Here is a 17,581-nt window from a genome sequence, read left to right on the forward strand (position 1 = left end):
ACAAGTGACCAAATTTTGGAAATTACACCCCACTGGGAATTCATCTATGGGAGTAGTGACGATTTAGTCTCTAGAAAACACCCATTGTGTGAAACACAGGGAATGTTGCAGAATTAAAAATTGTGAATAAGTCCTTGTAGAGCCCAGTACATTATAGTGACCGTACATTGTGCCTAGCTCATGCTTCTGGAAAGCTGCACCCTGTACATTTAGTCGGGCTCTCCTCACTACAATAGTGCCAAACATGTGGATGCTAACGGTGGTTTAGGCACATTGTGAGGCTCAGAAGAGAGAAGGCATTTGGATTTGGAAGCGCAGATTTAGCTGGATTTCTTTTTTGAGGAGGAAGGGAGACTTTTTCCAGAGCCTTTGTGCTACCAGTAATGTGGAAGACCCTAGATTTCCATTAACCGATGAAGGACCTGAGTGGGGAATTGAGTTTTTGTGGGTTCACTTGAATGCTCTTTGGTGGCGATTTTGGTACAGATAATTTTGGATCACATTTATCCTGTGCTCTATGCTGAACACTTACATCAGGGTTTCCATCTACATCTCAGAAATATGTGATTCAGGTGAAACCTGCGACAGGTCAATTTACTAATGAGGCAGCAGAGTTACTCTGGGCTCTGTTTGGCCTCTGTTCACTGGTGTCCGTTTTTTCATAGGTGAACGCAACTGTTGATGTCCGCACTTTTGTGCCCGCCTAAAAAGAGGCGTAAAAAGATGGACACTGCCGTACCACAGGCCATTCATGAGGTCAAAGTGATTCCCTCACTACAGTGAATTTACCGTTGGCAATTTTGCCTCAATCATATTTTTTCACAGATTTAGGGTACGTGTCCATGATCCGCAGACGCTGTGTCCTGGACGCAGTGTGTTTTCCCCTGTGGAAACCCAAGTGTTCTCCGCAGGGTAATACAGCTGCCAGCACCCACTATCAGGGTTTGGGGCGCTGTGGACTTTCTGTAACGCCAGCCTGGAGCCACAGACTCCAATAATGTAATGGACAGGCTAGAGGAAAGCCGCTCACAAAGCAGGACCCTGAGAACTCTGCAACCCTTTAACCCCTATACAGGGACTTGGAATTACACAGAGCCCCAGAGATCACCACCTGTGGTAGGCTGTAGTCCGTGGTAGTCAGACAGGGTCAAAAACCAGGAAATGCAATACAGGAACAAAATCGTCAGGAAAGGGCGTATTGAGGAAACAAAGCAGAGGTCAAATCCGGGACTGGCAGCAAGGTACAAATGACAGGCAGGAGGGGAGTCAGAAAACAAGCAGAGGTCAGCACACAGGAATCACTATACAAACAGAAGAGGAACCAGGAATACAGAACTATCTCTGGCAGTGGTCAGCAGACAGGAGGGGAAATAAGAAGGGTGTGGTGTCTTCCAATTGGTTATAGCTGAATGATGTTAACTTCAGCTGAAAGGCACACACCACCTACAGTCAGCCAGTGGTACTGCAGGTCCCAGGGAAACCAAGCTTAGTGGATGAGCGGCGCCTGCACCAACGAGAGCCACTGGCACCGACTCCTCTCCCATCACCAGAACTATCCACGGCGGGAACATGGCGTCGCCTGGTGATCGGAGCAGAAGTCAAAAGGAGCGGCCTCCGGTGGGGACATGACACTTTCTCTCTGTTTTCCTAGCAGAGGACAGTTGTGTCTCCGCAGAATAAATTGACATACTGGATCTAGGGAAGCCGCTTCGCAGGTCAGTTTAGCAGCGGTGTGGATGCAGCAAAAAACCACGATGTGTCAAAAACACTGTTATTCCTGATTATGGGCACACACCCTTACACGTTGTAAGCGTTCAGCGTAGAGCGCAGGATAAATAGGAGCCGCACTATACTAAGATTCTAAAACCTACAAAGAATTCAGAGTTAATAGCCAAAAACTGATTAAAAATATTTTTATTAGAAAAATTATTAAAAAAAACCCATACATAATAGAAAAATGGGGATATACTTAAATACACCTCACAAATTTGCCCAAAGCACAGAAGCAGAAAAAAAAAATGTAAAATTATTTAATACAACAAAAAAACGGCATAATGAAAGATATTTAGCAACCAGATGAATTTCCGAAAATTACCACTAGGGGTCAGAACGATCCACCTGGAACATGTATTTTTGTTACAACAAGTAAAGCAATCAGAGATTGTGTCCAAAACGTAAACCACAAATAAAGTGCAATAAATATCAATCAGTATATAAAAAATAATAATACCTGCAAAAATTATCTAATATATAAAAGGTAGGTGTGTGTGTGTGTGTGTGTGTGTGTGTCTCCGCTAAAGGAATCCGCACCATCGCATTTACAATCATGAAATTTTGCACAGACGCCGCATGTGATTCAGGGAACATCATAGACTATGTTTTTCAGGGAAAATGTAACCCCGTGATTTACAGTTACGCTCCAAAAAACCTACCTCCAATAAAGTCAACGGAGGCAGGGAAAGAGACAGACAAACATAGGAAAAGAGATGGAAAAAGACAGACCGGGAAAGAGACAGACCGGGAAAGAGACAGACCGGGAAAGAGACAGACCGGGAAAGAGACAGACCGGGAAAGAGACAGACCGGGAAAGAGACAGACCGGGAAAGAGACAGACCGGGAAAGAGACAGACCGGGAAAGAGACAGACCGGGAAAGAGACAGACCGGGAAAGAGACAGACATATAGGAAAAGAGATAGACAGGGAAAGAGACAGACAGGGAACCAGAGAGAGACAGACAGGGAAAGAGACTAAGGGGTACTTTGCACACTACGATATTGCAGATGCGATGTCGGTGGGGTCATATCGAAAGTGACACACATCCGGCCTAGCTGTCAATATCGTAGCGTGTGAATCCTTGTTGATACGATTAACAAGCGCAAAAGCGTCGGAATCGTATCATCGTGTAGGGTCCGACATTTCCATAATTTCGCTGCAGCGACGGTACGATGTTGTTCCTCGTTCCTGCGGCAGCACACATCGCTGTGTGAGAACCCGCAGGAGCGAGGAACATCAGCTTACCTGCGTCACCGCGGCTCACGCCGGCTATGTGGAAAGACGGAGGAGGGCGGGATGTTTACGTTGCGCTCATCTCCGTCCCTCCACTTCTATTGGCCGCCTGCCGTGTGACGTCGCTGTGATGCCGCATGACCCGCCCCCTTAGGAAGGAGGCGGGTCGCCGGCCAGAGCGACGTCGCAGGGCAGGTGAGTCCATGTGAAGCTGCCGTAGTGATAATGTTCGCTATGGCAGCTATCACAAGATATCGCTGCTGCGACGGGGGTGGGGACTATCGCGCTCGGCATCGCAAGCATCGGCTAGCAATCTTGTAGTGTGCAAAGTACCTCTTAAGACAGACAGAGACTGGGAGAGAGACAGAGAGACAGTTACTATCCCAGGCAGCACCGGGTACTACAGTTAGTAAAAATAAATATATACTGATAGTTGATAAATATTGCACATCACCCCAAAAAAGAAATATTGTTGCACAAGGAATAGATAAATGCAAGAAAGCATATAGAATATATTGTACAAATCAATTTCCGTGCAAAAACAAGGACAAGAAAAGCAGAGATATCAGCTAAATGCAGAGCTGAAGCGTAAGACAGCCATATAAAGTAGAGACTAAAGGGTACTTTGCACGCTGCGACATCGCTACTGTGACATCGTCAGGGTCAAATCGAAAGTGCCGCACATCCGGCGCCGGTAACGATGTTGCAACGTGCAAAGCCTAGATGCACCGATAAACGATCGCAAAAGCGTCGTAAATCAGTGATCTGTGTAGTGTCGATTATTTCCATAATTTCGCTGTAGCGACAGGTACGATGTTGTTCCTCGTTCCTGCGGCAGCATACATCGCTGTGTGTGAAGCCACAGGAGCGAGGAACATCGCCTTACCTGCGTCCACCGGCTATGCGGAAGGAAGGAGGTGGGCGGGATGTTTACGTCCCGCTCATCTCCGCCCCTCCGCCTCTATTGACCGCCTGCCGTGTGACGTCACTGTGACGCCGTAGGACCCGCCCCCTTAGGAAGGAGGGTGGGTCGCCGGCCAGAGCGAAGTCGCAGGGCAGATAAGTGCATGTGAAGCTGCCGTAGCGATAATGTTCGCTACGGCAGCTATCACAAGATATCGCATGTGCAACGGGGGCGGGGACTATCGCGCTCGGCATCGCTATCATCGGCTAGCGATGTCGCAGCGTGCAAAGTACCCCTAAGTGTCAGGCTGAAAATACCACGCTGCAGGCATAGAGCAGGGAGGGACAGTCACCCTAACGCGCGTTACGCCAGAGCTTCTTCATTAGGGTCCCAGTGGGACGCTGTCTTCTTTATCTACATGGTATGTTTTTATTTCAAGTACATCCCTGCGCCCCTGATGTGCTGAGACTGTGTGTTGTATTACACATGTGCACATATATCTGACCATAGGTGCTCCAAACCGTCTTTTTCTATAGCTTTATCCTTCTGGTCACTACGATATCACATTTATGTAGTCTTGTTATATTTTGCCGATTTTACACTATAAAAAAGAGAATTTTGTTACTTACCGTAAATTCTTTTTCTTATAGTTCCGTATTGGGAGACCCAGACCTTGGGTGTTTAGCTTCTGCCTCCGGAGGACACACAAAGTACTACACTTAAAAGTGTAGCTCCTCCCTCTGAGCTTATACACCCCCTGGTGAGCCAGTCCCAGCCAGTTTAGTGCAAAAGCTGAAGGAGAATAGCCACCCACAAGTAAAACAGAGCAAGAGCCGGAACAACCGGAGACTCTGTCCACGACAACAGCCGGTGATAACACGTGGAACAAGAATTTGCCAACAGGCAACAGGGAGGGTGCTGGGTCTCCCAATACGGAACTATAAGAAAAAGAATTTACGGTAAGTAAACAAAATTCTCTTTTTCTTTATCGTTTCTTTGGGAGACCCAGACCTTGGGACGTTCCAAAGCTGTCCCTGGGTGGGAAATAAACAGAAAAACTAAGAAGTAGGCAGAACCTAACTTCACAAATGGGCGACAGCCGCCTGAAGGATGCGTCTGCCCAAGCTCGCATCTGCTGAAGCATGAGCATGCACTTGGTAGTGCTTCGAGAAGGTATGCAGGCTAGCCCAAGTGGCAGCCTGACAGACTTGTTGAGCCGTAGCCTGGTGCCTAAAAGCCCAAGAGGCACCGACAGCTCTGGTCCAGTGTGCCTTGATCCCCGGCGGGGGAGGCACCTGAGTACTCTGGTAGGCGTCCGAAATAGTCGATCTAATCCAACGGGCTAAGGTCGGCTTAGAAGCAGGCAGGCCCTTGCGCCGACCTGTGGTTAGCACAAAAAGAGAGGTGCACCGCCTGAGCGCAGCGGTGCGAGACACATAGATCCGGAGAGCACGCACCAGATCTAGAGTATGCAGCGCTTTTTCAAAGCGATCAACAGGGGCCGGACAGAAGGAAGGTAGGGTAGTGTCCTGGTTAAGGTGGAAGGGAGAGACCACCTTAGGAAGAAAGTCCGGAGTCGGACGGAGAACCACCTTGTCTTGATGAAAAACTAAAAAAGGTGACTCCGAGGAGAGCGCAGCCAAATCAGAGACTCTCCTGAGAGAAGTTATGGCAACCAGAAAGGCCACTTTCTGAGAAAGACGATACAAAGAAACCTCCCTAAGAGGCTCAAAAGAGGGTTTCTGCAATACCGTGAGGACCAAGTTAAGGTCCCAGGGATCCAAGGGCCGCCGATAAGGCGGAATGATGTGAGACGGACCTTGCATGAAGGTGCGGACCTGAGCCAGCCGGGCGAGACGCCGCTGGAACAACACTGATAGAGCTGAGACTTGTCCCTTGAGAGAGTTGAGGGACAGTCCTAGCTGCAGACCGGACTGTAGAAAAGACAGAAGGGTCGGCAAAGAGAATGACCAAGGAGGATGGCCGGTAGAGCGACACCAGGACAGGAAAATTTTCCAAGTCCTGTGATAGATCTTAGCGGAGGAAGACTTACGGGCCCCAGTCATAGTGGAGATGACTTCTGGAGGAATAGCAGAAGCCGTCAAAATCCAGGACTCAAGAGCCACGCCGTCAATTTGAGGGCCGCAGAATTCGGGCGGAAAAACGGACCTTGCGAAAGTAGGTCTGGACGGTCCGGGAGATGCCACGGCATCTCTACGGACAGTTGGAGCAGGTCCGGATACCAAGCTCGCCTGGGTCAGTCCGGTGCAATGAGGATGACTCGACGGCCCTCCATTCTGATCTTGCGCAGGACTCTGGGCAAGAGAGCTAGAGGGGGAAACACGTAGGACAGACGAAACTGGGACCAGTCTTGAATCAGAGCGTCCGCAGCGAAGACCTGAGGATCGTGGGAGCGAGCCACGTAAACAGGAACTTTGTTGTTGTGACGGGATGCCATTAGTCCCACGTTCGGAGTGCCCCATTTGCGGCAGATTGACTGAAACACTGCCGGGTGCAGGGACCACTCGCCACCGTCCACGCTTTGACGGCTGAGATAATCTGCCTCCCAGTTTTCCACGCCTGGGATGTGGACTGCGGATATGGTGGACTTGGAGTCCTCCGCCCATTGAAGGATGCGTTGTACCTCCATCATTGCCAGGCGGCTGCGTGTCACGCGTTGGTGATTGATGTAGGCAACCGCTGTCGCGTTGTCTGACTGGACTCGAACGTGCCTGCCCGCCAACAGGTGGTGAAATGCTAGGAGAGCTAGAAGCACGGCTCTGGTTTCCAGCACATTGATTGAAAGGGCTGACTCGGACGGAGTCCAAGTGCCCTGCGCTCTGTGGTGGAGACATACCGCTCCCCAGCCGGATAGACTGGCATCCGTGGTGAGAATCACCCAGGATGGGGCCAGGAAGGAGCGCCCTTGGGACAGGGAGAGGGGCCGAAGCCACCACTGAAGAGAGTTCCTGGTCCGTGGCGACAGAGCCACTAACCTGTGTAAGGAGGAAGGCCGCTTGTCCCAACAGCGGAGAATGTCCAGCTGCAGGGGGCGCAGATGGAACTGGGCAAAGGGAACAGCCTCCATGGACGCCACCATTTGACCCAGCACCTGCATCAGACGCCTGAGGGTATAACGGCGGGGCCTCAGCAGAGACCGCACCGCTAGCTGTTTGATTAAGGGCAACTTCACAAGTGCCGGCAAACTCTCGAACTGCATCCCTAGGTACGTGAGACTCTGGGTCGGAGTCAGAGTGGATTTGGGAAGATTGACAAGCCACCCGAATTGGGCTAGAATGGCGAGAGTGAGCGAGACACTCCGCTGACAGTCTGCGCTGGATGGAGCCTTGACTAGAAGGTCGTCCAGGTAAGGGAGCACTGCCAACCCCTGGAGGTGCAGAACCGCAATCACTGCTGCCATGACCTTGGTGAATACCCAAGGGGCCGTGGCTAACCCGCAGGGGAGAGCCACGAATTGGAAATGATCCTCTCCTATTGCAAAACGTAACCAACGATGGTGTGAAACTGCAATTGGCACATGTAGATAGGCATCTCTGATGTCGATGGACACCAGGAAATTCCCTTGGGTCATTGAGGCAATGACTGATCGCAGAGACTCCATGCGAAAATGCCGCACCCGAACATGCTTGTTGAGAAGCTTGAGATCCAGGATGGGCCGGAAGGTACCGTCCTTTTTGGGAACTAGGAAGAGGTTTGAGTAAAAACCTCTGAACCGTTCCCGAGCGGGAACTGGTACAATTACTCCGTTTGCCTGCAAGGATGCCACGGCCTGTGAGAAGGCGGCGGCCTTGGAGCAGGGGGGAGTTGAGAGAAAAAATCTGTTTGGCGGGCTGGAAGAGAATTCTATCCTGTAGCCGTGAGATATGATATCTCTCACCCACTGATCGGAGACTTGTTTTAACCAAGCGTCGCCAAAGTGGGAGAGCCTGCCACCGACTAAGGACGTTGCTGGAGAGGGCAGAGAGTCACGAGGAGGCTGCCTTAGTGGCAGAACCTCCTGCGGTCTTCTGCGGACGCGCTTTTGGGCGCCAGTTGGATTTCTGGTCCTTAGCTGAGTTAGCGGACGAGGCGGAGGGCTTAGAGGACGACCAGTTGGAGGAGCGAAAGGAACGAAACCTCGACTGATTCCTACCCTGGGCGGGTTTCCTGGTCTTGGTTTGTGGCATGGAAGTACTCTTCCCGCCAGTAGCTTCCTTAATAATTTCATCCAGCTGTTCACCGAACAGCCGGGAACCAGCAAAAGGGAGTCCAGCAAGGTACTTCTTTGAAGAAGCATCTGCCTTCCACTCTCGAAGCCACAAGATCCTGCGGATAACGAGGGAATTAGCCGAAGCCACCGCAGTGCGGTGAGAAGCCTCTAGCATGGCAGACATGGCATAAGATGAAAAAGCTGAAGCTTGAGAAGTTAAGGCAACCATCTCAGGCATAGATTCCTTGGTGAGGGAATGCATCTCCTCTAGAGAAGCAGAGATGGCTTTGAGAGCCCACACTGCTGCAAAAGTCGGGGAAAACGCGGCCCCCACCGCTTATACACAGATTTGGCCAGAAGGTCAATCTGACGGTCAGTGGAATCCTTAAGTGAGGTGCCGTCAGCCACCGACAAAACGGTCCGGGCTGAGAGCCTAGTCACCGGGGGGTCTACCTTTGGGGAGTGAGACCACTCCTTGACCACCTCAGGTGGAAAGGGAAAACTGTGATCAGAACCACGCTTTGGGAAGCGTTTGTCAGGACAGGCCCTGGGTTTGGTCTCAGTGGTCTGAAAACTGGAGTGGTTAAAGAACACACTCTTTACTCTCTTAGGCGAGGTAAACTGGTGCTTTTCTGCCAGAGAGGGTTGCTCCTCTGATACTGGCGGATTGAGATCCAGCACAGAATTAATAGAAGCAATCAAGTCACTAAGATCTGAGTCACCCTCGGAAAGATCGATGGGGTACATGGAGTTGGCCTCCGAGCCCCCTGTAAGAGCATCCTCCTCATCTTGCGAGTCAGCTCTTGAATCAGAGCCACGGGATGAGGAGGGAGAGGAAACCCTGCGCCTTCTCTTACGAGGACGGGGTCTGGGACCTGATGATGAATCCTCTGTGAGCTCCGATGGACGGAGGTCAGAGGATAGGGATCCTAAAGGACCCTTAGCAAGAGCATTAGAGGCACCCTGTGAGGAGGGCTGATGCATATTCATCAAAGTCTTGGACAAAAGTCCCATGGACTCAGCAAATGACTGGGATATAGACCTAGAGAAGGACTCTACCCAGGCCGGGGGTTCAGCCACAGGTGCAGAGGCAGCCGGAGAGACCACTGGGGGTGAGACTCCAGGCTGTGACACCGCCAAGTTAGAGCAGACATCACAATGTGGATAGGTGCTCGGCTCAGGCAGCAGGAGCTTACATGCAGCGCATACAGTATAAAGCTTTGGAGCCTTGCTCCTCGTGTGAGACATGCTGCTGGAGTGGGGGCTCTGCAAGAGAATGAACCCCAGGGAGAATATACAGAGGTCCACAACCGGAGACCGGCTGTGGCTTACCAGACCGCTGGAAGTGGTGTTGTGTGCCCTCCAGATCCCGAAGCCCGGACCCCCAATGCACAGCACCTCAGCAGGGATGCAGAGTGCAGAAAGGCCCAGCGCAGAGTGAACTCTGCCTAAGAAAATGGCCGCCGGAGCGAAGAGAGGGGGCGGGACTTGAGGGCGTTCCTGTAGGAGAGCGGGAACTGGAGGGCCATAGAGACCTGCAGGGGAGGAGTCACGCACAAGCAGTGGGGAGTGTCCCTCCCCTGTGCAGGACGGCCGCCGGGAGGAGCCGTGCCTGTCCCTCTGCATGAGTGACATGCGAGGGTGGTTAACAGAAACTAGGCCTCCGACAAAGCCAGGGCCTAAATTTAAGCGGCGAGGCCGACGTGCAGGCACCATCGGCGCGGTTCTCGGGCGAAAGCTAGAGAACCCGCCGGAAATGCCAAAATAAATACATTCAGCATACTCTCCCCATACAATAAAGAACAGGGACCCCCAACATATAAACGTCTCAGGTACTTAGCTGCTGAGACGCAGGGCCAGGTCCCTGGGGATGAGTGCTCCGGTCCAGCAGAATCCTCAAGGGACTGTGGATGGAGACCGGTCTCCTGCCAGGCATGGAGACCGTGCTGGCTCCCACTTCAAGCCAGAGCCCAGGAGGGATGGTGAAGGAGCACGGCATGTAAGGCTCCAGCCTTGGAAATCAACCTTACAACACCGCCGACACAGTGGGGTGAGAAGGGACATGCCCGGGGTCCAGAAGTGGACCCGCACTTCTTCAATCTCTTCCAAAAAAATAAAAAAATCATGAGAATGCATGTGTGGATGTATGCCTCCTGAACACAAAGCGATAAAACTGGCTGGGACTGGCTCACCAGGGGGTGTATAAGCTCAGAGGGAGGAGCTACACTTTTAAGTGTAGTACTTTGTGTGTCCTCCGGAGGCAGAAGCTAAACACCCAAGGTCTGGGTCTCCCAAAGGAACGATAAAGAAAACAATTTTATAGAAAAAAAAACAAAGCAGTTTTTGCATTTCTGTATTCTGAGAGCTATAACTTTTTTTTATTTTTCTGCTGATGGAGCTGGATGGCGGCTTGTTTTTTTGCTGGACAAGATGACGTTTTGAGCGGTAACATTTTTATCTGCACATGACTTTTTTTTGCATTTTATTCCACTTTTTTTATCAGCTATATGATGAAAAGATGTAGTTTTTGCGACTTTTTTATTTATTTTTTTACCGTGTTCACTGAAGGGGTTAACCAGTGTGACAGTTTTATAAATCGGGTTGTTACGGACATGGAAATTCAAATGTGTACTTTGAGATTTAATTTTTACATACAGTTCAATAACATTTATTGGAATTTTTTTTCTTTATTTTCAGATTTTTTTAAAATATGTTTACTAATGTTTAATACTTTTTTTTTACTTTTTTACTTAGTCCCTTTATGAGACACTATGTTTCAGTGATTTGATCACTGATATAATCCCCTGCAGTGCTCGATCACTGCACAGGATTATAAGTGTCAGTACTGCTCTCACAGCTCTGACACTTCGCCTCACACAGCATACATCCTGCATGGTCTGTGAGGCAATCCGTAGCTGGGTGACCCGGGGTCGTCATGATGACGACCTGGGTTATCATGCCAGAGATCGGGTCCCTGTAATCGCATTACAGGGACCCAATCGCCAATGACAGGTAAGTGATTCCTCTCCCTGCCTCTCAATGATCGTGGCATTTAGGGGTTAAACTGCTGGAAGTGGTGCGGGGACCGCTCCTGGCAGTGTGAGAGCCAGGTCCCAGCTGCAAGATCAGCCGGAGGTCCGGCAGTGATTGTGGGGGCAGAGTGCAGGACCCACCGAGGTCGCCATAACATAACTGTACGTAATAGGTTGGGAACGCACCAACTTCCATGATGTACAGTTACTTCAAGGGTTGTGAAGGGGTTAAACCAAAATTAATAAAGTATGCAATGCACAGTTTCAGCTAATCTTAGGTTCATTTAATCTATATTTCTTTTCTTTTTTTCTAGTTTATGTTTCAATTATGTATAGGTTACATTTTACATATATAATCTTATGAATTGATAAGATGAAGAATTGCCCTGACAACACAACAAACAACTCTCACATCTCGTCTTTTCCAACACATCAATTACGGGTTCAGTTCCCTCCGTTTTCCATTCACTTATTGTCACTCTCGTCCCAGCGTTTCCTTCCCAGTTCTATCACATCTCTCACCTATTAGTCCACTGGCTGATCCCACTCCACTGGTGACACATTTCACACTGACACCAGTTCACATCTGTGCGACATCTTGTTATACATAATAATTTGGTCACTCGTTATTTTCTTATTATTCTTGGATCTAATAATTTTAACACCAAGCGTTCCCAAGCAGAGTGTGAACCAGTATCACTTTCAATCACTTCAGGAAACCAATATCTACATACCCCGTCCTTCCTTAGCCATAACGTTCTTCACCGGATATGCCTCAGACCAACCTGAAAAGAGATCAATACAATCAGGCGCAATCTCGTACACCATATCTTCACTATGCCAAGCTTAGTCGGTACCAGGAAAGCCTCCATCAGGGCAATTACTATGTCTGAGGCTTTTATAGGTTTGGCATGTAACATTAGGAAACATCTACTATCCACATACATACACATTGGCTGTCTTACCCTTTGCCGCTCTACACGCACCAGTGAGTGCCATCAGCTCTGCCTCCTGTGCTAACACGTGTGGAGGGAATGGTTCTGCTTCTATTACCTCATGTTGTGTAATCACAGCATTTCCAGAGTAGACTCCAACAGCATATTGGTATCTGGATTCATCTACAAAAAAAACCTCAAAATCTGAGTTAAAAATGGGCTCATCTGAGATACAATCAGAAAGGTCAGGATTTGACCGTATCAGAGCAATGCAATCATGTGTGTCTGCTGTGTCCTCCTCTGCTAGAGAATAAATGAAGGGAATTTTGTTTACTTACCGTAAATTCCTTTTCTTCTAGCTCCAATTGGGAGACCCAGACAATTGGGTGTATAGCTTCTGCCTCCGGAGGCCACACAAAGTATTACACTTAAAAGTGTAAGCCCCTCCCCTCTGCCTATACACCCCCCTGTGCATCACGGGCTCCTCAGTTTTGGTGCAAAAGCAGGAAGGAGGAAACATATAAATTGGTCTAAGGTAAATTCAATCCGAAGGATGTTCGGAGAACTGAAAACCATGAACCCAGAACAGTTCAACATGAACAACATGTGTACACAAAAGAACAACAGCCCGAAGGGAACAGGGGCGGGTGCTGGGTCTCCCAATTGGAGCTAGAAGAAAAGGAATTTACGGTAAGTAAACAAAATTCCCTTCTTCTTTGTCGCTCCATTGGGAGACCCAGACAATTGGGACGTCCAAAAGCAGTCCCTGGGTGGGTAAAAGAATACCTCGGTAATAGAGCCGTAACACGGCCCCTTCCTACAGGTGGGCAATCGCCGCCTGAAGGACTCGCCTACCTAGGCTGGCATCTGCCGAAGCATAGGTATGCACCTGATAGTGTTTCGTGAAAATGTGCAGACTCGACCAGGTAGCCGCCTGACACACCTGCTGAGCCGTAGCCTGGTGCCGCAATGCCCAGGACGCACCCACGGCTCTGGTAGAATGGGCTTTTAGCCCTGAGGGAACCGGAAGCCCAGAAGAACGGTAAGCTTCAAGAATTGGTTCCTTGATCCACCGAGCCAAGGTTGACTTGGAAGCCTGCGACCCTTTACGCTGGCCAGCGACAAGGACAAAGAGCGCATCCGAGCGGCGCAGGGGCGCCGTACGGGAAATGTAGAGTCTGAGTGCTCTCACAAGATCTAACAAGTGCAAATCCTTTTCACATTGGTGAACTGGATGAGGGCAAAAAGAAGGTAAGGAGATATCCTGATTGAGATGAAAAGGGGATACCACCTTAGGGAGAAAATCCGGAACCGGACGCAGAACCACCTTGTCCTGGTGAAACACCAGGGAGGGGGCCTTGCATGACAGTGCAGCTAGCTCAGACACTCTCCGAAGTGACGTGACTGCCACTAGGAAAACCACCTTCTGCGAGAGACGTGATAGAGAAATATCCCTCATTGGCTCGAAAGGTGGTTTCTGAAGAGCCGTTAGCACCCTGTTCAGATTCCAGGGTTCTAGCGGACGCTTGTAAGGAGGGACTATGTGGCAAACCCCCTGCAGGAACGTGCGGACCTGCGGGAGCCTGGCTAGACGCTTTTGAAAAAACACAGAGAGCGCCGATACTTGTCCCTTAAGAGAGCCGAGAGACAAACCCTTTTCCATTCCTGATTGAAGGAATGACAGAAAAGTGGGCAAGGCAAATGGCCAGGGAGTAAAACCATGATCAGAGCACCAGGATAAGAAGATCCTCCACGTCCTGTGGTAGATCTTGGCTGAAGTTGGTTTCCTGGCCTGTCTCATAGTGGCAATGACCTCTTGAGATAACCCTGAAGCCGCTAGGATCCAGGACTCAATGGCCACACAGTCAGGTTGAGGGCCGCAGAATTCAGATGGAAAAATGGCCCTTGAGACAGCAAGTCTGGTCGGTCTGGTAGTGCCCACGGTTGGCCCACCGTGAGATGCCACAGATCCGGGTACCACGACCTCCTCGGCCAGTCTGGAGCGACGAGGATGGCGCGGCGGCAGTCGGACCTGATCTTGCGTAACACTCTGGGCAGCATTGCCAGAGGAGGAAACACATAAGGTAGTCGAAACTGCGACCAATTCTGAACTAATGCGTCCGCCGCCAGAGCTCTGTGATCTTGAGACCGTGCCATGAATGCCGGGACTTTGTTGTTGTGCCGAGACGCCATGAGATCGACGTCCGGCGTTCCCCAGCGGCAACAGATCTCTTGAAACACGTCCGGGTGAAGAGACCATTCCCCTGCGTCCATGCCCTGGCGACTGAGAAAGTCTGCTTCCCAGTTTTCTACGCCCGGGATGTGAACTGCGGAGATGGTGGAGGCTGTGGCTTCCACCCACAGCAGAATCCGCCGAACTTCCTGGAAGGCTTGCCGACTGCGTGTGCCGCCTTGGTGATTGATATATGCCACCGCCGTGGCGTTGTCCGACTGAATTCGGATCTGCCTGCCTTCCAGCCACGGCTGGAACGCCTTTAGGGCTAGATACACTGCCCTTATCTCCAGAACATTGATCTGAAGAGAGGCCTCTGGCTGAGTCCAGGTACCCTGGGCCCTGTGGTGGAGAAAGACCGCTCCCCACCCTGACAGACTCGCGTCCGTCGTGACCACAGCCCAGGATGGGGGCAGGAATGATTTCCCCTTCGACAGAGAAGTGGGAAGAAGCCACCACTGAAGGGAGGCCTTGGCTGCCCGCGAGAGGGAGACGTTCCTGTCGAGGGACATCGACTTTCTGTCCCATTTGCGGAGAATGTCCCATTGAAGTGGACGCAGATGAAACTGCGCAAAAGGAACTGCCTCCATTGCTGCCACCATCTTCCCTAGGAAGTGCATGAGGCGCCTCAAGGGGTGCGACTGGCCTCGAAGGAGAGATTGCACCCCTGTTTGTAGTGAACGCTGTTTGTCCAGCGGAAGCTTCACTATCGCTGAGAGAGTATGAAACTCCATGCCGAGATATGTCAGTGATTGGGCCGGTGACAATTTTGACTTTGGGAAATTGATGATCCACCCGAATCTCTGGAGAGTCTCCAGAGCAATGTTCAGGCTGTGTTGGCATGCCGCCCGAGAGGGGGCCTTGACAAGCAGATCGTCTAAGTAAGGGATCACCGAGTGTCCCTGAGAGTGTAGGACTGCTACCACTGTTGCCATGACCTTGGTGAAGACCCGTGGGGCTGTCGCCAGGCCGAAAGGCAGTGCCACGAACTGAAGGTGTTCGTCCCCGATGGCGAAGCGCAGGAAGCGCTGATGCTCTGGTGCAATCGGCACGTGGAGATAAGCATCTCTGATGTCGATTGATGCTAGGAAGTCTCCTTGGGACATTGAGGCGATGACGGAGCGGAGAGATTCCATCCGGAACCGCCTGGTTTTCACGTGTCTGTTGAGCAGTTTTAGGTCCAGAACGGGACGGAAAGATCCGTCCTTTTTTGGCACCACAAACAAGTTGGAGTAAAAACCGTGACCCCATTGCTGAAGGGGGACAGGGATCACCACTCCTTCTGCCTTCAGAGTGCTCACCGCCTAAAGAAGAGCATCGGCTCGCTCGGGGGGCGGAGATGTTCTGAAGAAACGAGTCGGGGGACGAGAGCTGAACTCTATCCTGTAACCGTGAGACAGAATGTCTCTCACCCATCGGTCTTGGACATGTGGCAACCAGGCGTCGCAAAAGCGGGAGAGCCTGCCACCGACCGAGGATGCGGTTTGGTGAGGCCGAAAGTCATGAGGAGGCCGCTTTAGGAGCGGTTCCTCCGGCGGTCTTCTTAGGACGTGACTTAGACCGCCATGAATCGGAGTTCCTCTGACCCTTCTGTGGCCTGTTGGACGAGGAGAATTGAGATCTGGCTGAGGGCCGAAAGGACCGAAACCTCGATTGTACCTTCCTTTGTGGAGGTCTGTTTGGTTTGGACTGGGGGAAGGACGAGTCCTTTCCCTTGGTTTGTTTAATGATTTCATCCAGTCGCTCGCCAAACAGGCGGTCGCCAGAAAATGGCAACCCGGTTAAGAACTTTTTGGAAGCAGCGTCTGCCTTCCATTCACGTAGCCACATGGCCCTGCGGACTGCCACCGAATTGGCGGATGCTACCGCCGTACGGCTCGCAGAGTCCAGGACAGCATTCATGGCATAGGACGCAAACGCCGACGCCTGAGAGGTTAAGGACACTACTTGCGGAGTAGAGGCACGTGTGACTGCATTAATCTCAGATTGACAAGCTGAGATAGCTTGGAGTGCCCATACGGCTGCGAATGCCGGAGCAAAGGACGCGCCAATAGCTTCATAGATGGATTTCATCAGGAGCTCTATCTGCCTGTCAGTGGCATCCTTGAGTGATGCACCATCTGCCACTGCAACTATGGATCTAGCCGCCAGTCTAGAGCCTGGAGGATCCACCTTGGGACACTGAGCCCAACCCTTGACTACGTCAGGGGGAAAGGGATAACGTGTGTCATTAAGGCGCTTAGTAAAGCGCTTATCTGGTAAGGCTCGGTGTTTCTGGACTGTATCCCCGAAGTCGGAGTGATCAAGAAACCCACTCCGTGGACGTTTGGGGAACCTAAAATGGAATTTCTCCTGTTGAGAAGCTGACTCCTCAATCGGAGGAGCTGGAGGAGAAAGATCCAACACCTGATTGATGGACGCTATAAGGTCGTTTACTATGGCGTCCCCTTCAGGTGTATCAAGGTTGAGAGCGGTGTCAGGATCAGAGCCCTGATCTGCCCCCTCCGCTTCATCCTCCAGAGAGTCCTCATGCTGAGACCCTGAGCAGTGTGATGAAGTCGAGGGAATTTCCCAGCGAGCCCGCTTAGTCGGTCTGGGACTGCGGTCCATGTCAGAGTCCTCACCGTGGGACCTATGAGTCGCCCCAGGAGCACTTTGCTGCTTCAACCGAGGGGGGCCTGGGGTCAATGATTCAACTGTGCCCGGGGCCAGTGTTACCGGTCTGGACTGCAAAGCTTCTAGTATTTTAGCAGACCATTTATCCATAGACTCAGACAGTTTGTCAGCGAATACTGCAAACTCTGTCCCTGTCACCTGGACAGTGGCAGCAGGTCGTTCCACCTGGGCCGGGGGTTCCACCAGTGGCAGAGGCTCCGGCTGAGTGAGTGTCACAGGGGCCGAACATTGCACACAATGAGGGTAGGTGGAACCTGCAGGTAGCATAGCCGCACATGAGGTACAGGTTGCAAAGTAAGCCTGTGCCTTGGCACCCTTGCTTTTTGCGGACGACATGCTGTTGTCTCCCCTTAGAGCAATCAGTGAGGGTATATAGCCAAAAGCAAATAGTGCAGCCGTATAGAGTAAATGTATACAAAATAAGTATATAAATATACACTTCGGCACCCAGGGGGCCAGCACCTAGTAACAGGTGCGGCTTACCGACCGCCTGCAGCGGTTGTGTGACCACCAGATTCCCTGCCCGGGCCTCCCAGAGCTGTGGAGCTCGGTGTTGTCTCCCCTCTGAAATTCTCCAGCGTCTGA

Source organism: Anomaloglossus baeobatrachus, chromosome 10, assembly GCF_048569485.1.
Source record: "Anomaloglossus baeobatrachus isolate aAnoBae1 chromosome 10, aAnoBae1.hap1, whole genome shotgun sequence".
Classification (NCBI taxonomy): Eukaryota; Metazoa; Chordata; class Amphibia; order Anura; family Aromobatidae; genus Anomaloglossus; species Anomaloglossus baeobatrachus.